The sequence below is a fragment of the Homarus americanus genome, unplaced genomic scaffold (genome assembly GCF_018991925.1).
Source record: "Homarus americanus isolate GMGI-L3 unplaced genomic scaffold, GMGI_Hamer_2.0 scaffold53687, whole genome shotgun sequence".
NCBI lineage: Eukaryota > Metazoa > Arthropoda > Malacostraca > Decapoda > Nephropidae > Homarus > Homarus americanus.
Genome location: NW_024745301.1, coordinates 182,501 through 189,267, shown reverse-complemented (window position 1 = coordinate 189,267; position 6,767 = coordinate 182,501).

The window sequence follows — 6,767 nt, the reverse complement described above, 5'->3', positions numbered from 1 at the left end:
CAACTCATCCCATTCCCCCTTATACTATTCAATTCCATCCATTCGACACATCACTATCCCCTCCTATTCCCCTTATTTTTCACTATTCCACCTTATCCCCCTCTTCCCCTCATCTCCCCCATCCTCCCCCACTCATTACCAGCCATTCTCACCCAACATCTCCTCCCCTCTCATCCCCTACCCCCACCGTCGTCGACAAACAGGCCGATAAATCGCGACGACCTCACTGGCCGCGGCAATTGATACCCTCGGCGGCAACCTGCGGCTCCTGCGGCCAAGCTGCGGCTGTGACCAACACCTGTGACGTATATCTGCGGACTGGCGACGCCGCAACGCCAACGCTTATTCACGACGCTGAAACCACGGCGGAAGACGACGTAACTACGACACAAAGACGTTATTATGATGGAGGGAGGTGAAGGAGATGAGAAGGAGGAGGAGGAGGAAAGAGAAATAAGGAGGAAGGAGAGATAAGGAGAAAAAGGAAGGAGGGATGAGGAGGGAGATGGGAAGAAGGAATTTAATGGGTGAGGGAAGGAGAAGGAAGGAGGTAGGAAGGGAGAATGAAGGAGTGTGTGAAGAAAGGAGAAAGTGAGGTAGAATGAAGGAGAGATAGAAAGAATAAAAGACAGAGGAAGAATTAAGGAGTGAAGGAGAAATGAAGGAGGTATACCCGACATGATATAACACAGGCAGGATATATCCATCACCCAGTAGTTATATTAACATATCTGGGATCACTCTTTATCGGCATATTATTCATCCCGATCGCTGGTATATTTTCCCCGACGGTTTATGAACGATGCTATAATATAATAGAGCCCGGGATCTAAACACTTCCTTCTGCTGAGTTAAATGGACTTAAACACGAGGCTTCTGACAGGTTTACGGGTTAATGACGTAATACACTGACTCACCAATCACTATTCTAGTTGCTAATGACGTAGTCGCTTACATCACCAATCATCATTTTGGTTGATAGTGACGTAGTTGCGTATATAACCAATCATTATTTTGGTTGATAGTGACGTAGTTGCGTATATAACCAATTATTATTTGGGTTGTTTCTAGTTGCTTATATAACCAAGTTTAACTTTGGTTGATAATGACGTATTCTTCTGCTTCATCAAAAACTAACGTAGCTTTACATGATGCACTTATTTGTATTCCCAATCACCATCTAGCTATTAATGACACACTCAATCGCATCACCAATCATCACTCAAGCTAGAAATGACGTCATCGATTCAGTAATCAATCATCATCTAAGCTAATGACGCAGTTAAATGTATAACCAATCACCATTCATACTACAAATGACGTCATCAACTGAGTAACCAATCCGTTACCTGTCGCTACCAACACACGTCATACACCTGGCAACACTCCATCTTTATACCTCACTTATAAATCATTTCTCGATATTTTTTGGACATATTTTTGTGTATTTTTCTCCGCCTCAACAACTAAAGACATAAACTAATAAATTACGAATGATTTATCTTTGTATTTAAACATAAACTCAGGTCATACATCAAAAATATTGTTTGTGTTTGTGTCGTGTTTGTGTTTGTGTCGTGTTTGTGTTTTATCTGAATATTTGTGCTGTCTATCTGTTTTTATTTACGTATTTATTTGTTTATATTTACGTATTAGTAATTTTAGTGGTTCGTATCTGAAAATAATAATTAAAATACTACTACTACTACTACTACTACTACTACTACTACTGCTACTACTACTACTACTACTACTACTACTGCTACTACTACTACTACTACTGCTACAACATACTAATTCCTAATCGCAATTTACAACTCTCCCAGAAACTAACCAATCAACCACGCCCAGAAAACAGACCAACACCCCAATTACGATTCGCAGGTGTCGGGAACCAATCACTCTGGCCTAATCACGCTGTTGTGGCCTAATCACTCTGTTGTGGCCTAATCACGCTGTTGGTCTCATTATAATGTGGCTAAGTCTCCGCCCAGCTCCCAGAGGACGTCTTAAATTAGTAATAACGTGTATGCCTTTACCACATGTTGACATATTTATTACCTACGAGAGAGAGAGAGAGAGAGAGAGAGAGAGAGAGAGAGAGAGAGAGAGAGAGAGAGAGAGAGAGAGAGAGAGAGAGAGAGAAAATTGAGACAGACAGAGATAGACAGACAGGTAGGTGTGTGTGTGTGTGTGTGTGTGTGTGTGTGTGTGTGTGTGTGTGTGTGTAAACTGCGTAGAGTTAATTCATCGCGCTCGTCGTCCTTCCCACGCTGGATGTAAACACAGGTCAGTAAATGTAAAACCAGATATTCTAATTAACCTGCACATGAGACTGACTCCACATCTGTACCTGAATACCTTAATGACTACCTGTACCTGTATACCTTAATGACTACCTGTACCTGTATACCTTAATGACTACCTGTACCTGTATACCTTAATGACTACCTGTACCTGTATACCTTAATGACTACCTGTACCTGTATACCTTAATGACTACCTGTACCTGTATACCTTAATGACTACCTGTACCTGAATACCTTAATGGCTCTTAATACATCGGTGATTAAAGTTAAACGATTTTAATTTGAACTAAAGTAAAGTATTATTCACATCGTTAATCTGTGTTTTATGTTTACAAGGAGAGAAGATGATCATTTGAAGCTCAGATACAAAAACTGAATTCATCTCAAGATTAATCACGTTCGCGCTAACCTAATCTAACCTAACCTAACCAAACCTATCCTACTCTAACCTAACCTAACCTAAAATAAACTAACCTAACCTAACCTACCCAGCCCAAGTAGTGTTAGGGTGGTTAATCTTCAGGTCAAACAAGCTGGAGTGTCTAATCTACAGGTGATCCAAAGAAAGTAATTACCGGCATTCAATTTAACTTCACACACGGTAAAAAAAAAAATATCCCACTCGTAAAAATAAAAAAATATAATAAATAACAAAATCTAACTTTTTTCTTCAATTTAATTTTATTTTGACTTTATTGTCCAAAAAAGTTTAGTTGCAAGTCCTAAAATCTTGAACGAAATCTAGAACCACAGCCTCGTCAAGACCTCTTCTCAAAAACTCCTAAGTTAGAGTCTCTCATAACTTAAGACATAAATGAAATTACCTGTCTGGTTGCCTCCAACCTATAAGCGCAAAAATAACTTGTAAAATGACCTTAAAAATCACACTGAGACTCTACGCTAACTTGTTACATTATCTCTTATCACTAGTTACCAAACGCTCAATTAAAGAACAGATTATTTTGTGAATCTGGAAAAAATCTTCACTTTTAATCCTGTAACTTTACCTGTAGTCTTCTAACCTCACCTGTAATCCTTTAACTTCACCTGTAATCCTATAACTTCACTTCTAATCCTCTAATCTCACCTGTAATCTCCTAACTTCACCTGTAATCCTCTAACTTCACCTGTAATTCTCTAACTTCACCTGTAATCATGTAACTTCACCTGTAATCATGTAACCTCACCTGTAATCCCCTAACCTCACTTGTAATCCCCTAACCTCACCTGTAATCCCCTAACCTCACCTGTAATCCCCTAACCTCACCTGTAATCCCCTAACCTCACCTGTAATCCCCTAACCTCACCTGTAATCCTCTAACCTCACCTGTAATCCCCTAACCTCACCTGTAATCCTCTAACCTCACCTGTAATCCTCACCTGTAATCCCTCACCTGTAATCCCCTAACCTCACCTGTAATCCCCTAACCTCACCTGTAATCCCCTAACCTCACCTGTAATCCCCTAACCTCACCTGTAATCCCCTAACCTCACCTGTAATCCCCTAACCTCACCTGTAATCCTCTTTACACAGTTCGAATTGCTTTCTTCGCTCTCCGCTAGTGGTTATTTTTTTTTCTCCCCAGGACGCACACCACTATTATAAAGCCGAAATTAATCTGGCGTAGATTAACGTTGGCAAAGCCGTAATCTAGTTTTGTGTCGTATCTTTGCCCAGGACGAACATAATATTTGTCATGTTTTGGGCGGATGGGAATGAACATATTTGTATGACATGTTGAAGAGGAGAGAAAATAACTTTGTAACTACACAGACAACATGTTAAGATGATTTTAGTGGATGTTGGTGCGTCTTCAACATGGAACAAATGCCTTGTTTTTGGGCTTTTTTTTTAATACATAACAAACTTTTTTTTTTTAAACAGGATGGAGATAAGTTTTATAATAATGTAATGATTTTGGTCGATGTTCAGGAATGCTGGATGAGAGAGACAAATAACTACACTACAACTCTTCTAAATATACAACAGTGGGGGAGGTGGGGGACCTACTCCCACCTCCCCCACCTAAGTTTTTCTCTTGTTTCGGTCCCCCTTCCTACCCCCTCCTTCACCCCACTCTCTCCCCCTCCCTCCTTTCACCCCCTCTCACACCTCCCCTACCCCTCCCTCTACCATCCCCTCCCTACCCCTCCACCTCCCCCTACCTCTCTCTCTCCCTTTCCTACCCTCTCCACACACCCTCCCCTCTCTCCCTCCACCACCCCCCTACCCCCTCCTTCCCCCACATCGTTAATCACACCCAACGCTATCATTGTATTTCTTCTAATATTACCTCGGTACATCTACTGTAACGGTAATGCCCGCGGTACATCCCCTCTCACTTGATGTCAGCTGGCCGGCGGTTGGAAGACTGTGATGATTGGGCAGCGACGCAGAGGGACATTATTGGAACCCTTCATTACCGCACGTCGTCGACTCCAATGTCACAATTTTTTATGCTAATACAGTCACGGTGTGTTATGTCTCTCTCTCTCTCTCTCTCTCTCTCTCTCTCTCTCTCGTCCGGAGGTAGACTAATCACCTATTAATCAATACCTAGATAACACTTAAAACAGGTATACTTAACACTTAAAACACCTACTTAACAATCACACATCAAAACCACCTACCCACTTGGAGGTATTATCCCCTCATCCTTACTTCAGTTACCAAGTAAATTTGATTCATATATTTTATCGATCTACTTCTCACGATAATCAATGAATTAATGGCCTAATATTAAGACGGGTAAAAGACAGTCATACGTCAGACAGTGATTCCCGTCTGTCTCCTTCCCTAGTACTGTCTATAACCTTCTCCATCCGGGGTAATAAAGTGCAATTATTGGATTACACCTAGCCTGTAATTCTCACCCCTTCATCCTTGTTGTCCTATCCTGCTTCCTTCTCCTTTTCCTTCTACTCCTTCTGTCTCAATTATTCTTCTACTGTTCTTCTTCCATCACCCTCTTCCTCCTCCTTCTCCTTCTTCCTTCTCCTTTTCCATCTACTCCTTCTGTCTCAATTATTCTTCTACTGTTTTTCTTCCATCACCCTCTTCCTCCTCCTTCTCCTTCTTCCTTCTCCTCCTCCTCCTCCTCCTACTCTACTTCTTCTACATCCATCTTCCCCTTTTCTCTTTCTCCACCTCAGTTCTCCAACTCTTCCTCTTCTCCTCCCAGCCTTCTTCCTCTTCAATATCCCTCATATTCTTCCCCTTCTTCTTCCACCCTTTTCTCCCTTTCTTCTCCCTTCTCTTCTTCCACCCTTTTTCTCCCTTCTTTTTCCTCCCTTATCTTCTCCCTCCCTTTCTTCTCCCTTCTCCTCTTCCTCCCTTCCACCACGCTGAGAAACTCTTCCTATACCCTGTTCGTCTCTTCCTTCCACACCCTACCTCACTCTGCTACTCTACCCTATCTATCTATCTATCTATCTATCTATCTATCTATCTATATATCTATCTATAAAAACATGTCTATTGTTTTTTAATCCCTATTCCAATTTTTGTTATTTTCATTTAATCTTATTTTCAATTTATCGGTTATCATCCTTAAAAAACTTCTTAACTAATTCTTCACATTTTTTTTACAACTTTATTATCAAACTTTATTATTCTTCTTTAATATATTATTAATAATATACCTAAATCCTGGTTTATTATTTATTATTTTCTTTATTAACTCTATTGTCTTGTTCATAACCTTGTTCTCTTCTGTATAATAAAGGAACCAGTAATTGTGTTGGTATTGTAGTGATTGTGTTTTTATTTAAACTTCTTTGTCTTCTTTAATGTCCTTGTAAGATTGTTGTTGTTGTGGGTGGTAGCATTGTTTTGGTTGTTTTTCTTTGTTTTATTGTTGATGTTGTTGTTTAATTATTGTATTATTATTGTTGGTGGTTGTCTTGTTCTTGTTGTTATATTATTGTTACTTTATATTCTCTGCATATTACCTTAATGATGAATAACATTACATTATTCTACCTCCTCTCACATTAGCACCTTATTTCATTTCACTAATATACGTATTTATTACCTGATTTATCGTATTTCGTAATTACTCTATGAACCATAATATTATTTAATTTATGAGTCGTATTTTTTTTTTTTTTATAATTTTGTGTCTTATTGTTTCATAAATTAAGTCTTGGGAAAGTTAAATTTATCATCATGTTTTTACCTCAATAACTAACCTAGATTTTAACTTATTACACATATAAATTGTTAGTACACACACCTGAGCACATTCACATACACGCCCGCACACACACAAACTTACATACACATACATACACATACACACATACATACACAGACAGAAACACAGCCTAATAATACCTTTGAAAGCTAAAGACACCTACAGAAATATACCTACGGATAATTCTTCCCTCTAAATACTACAAAAACAACTACGAAATAATAGTATTATTAATAGGTCAATAGAAACTACTAGATATATT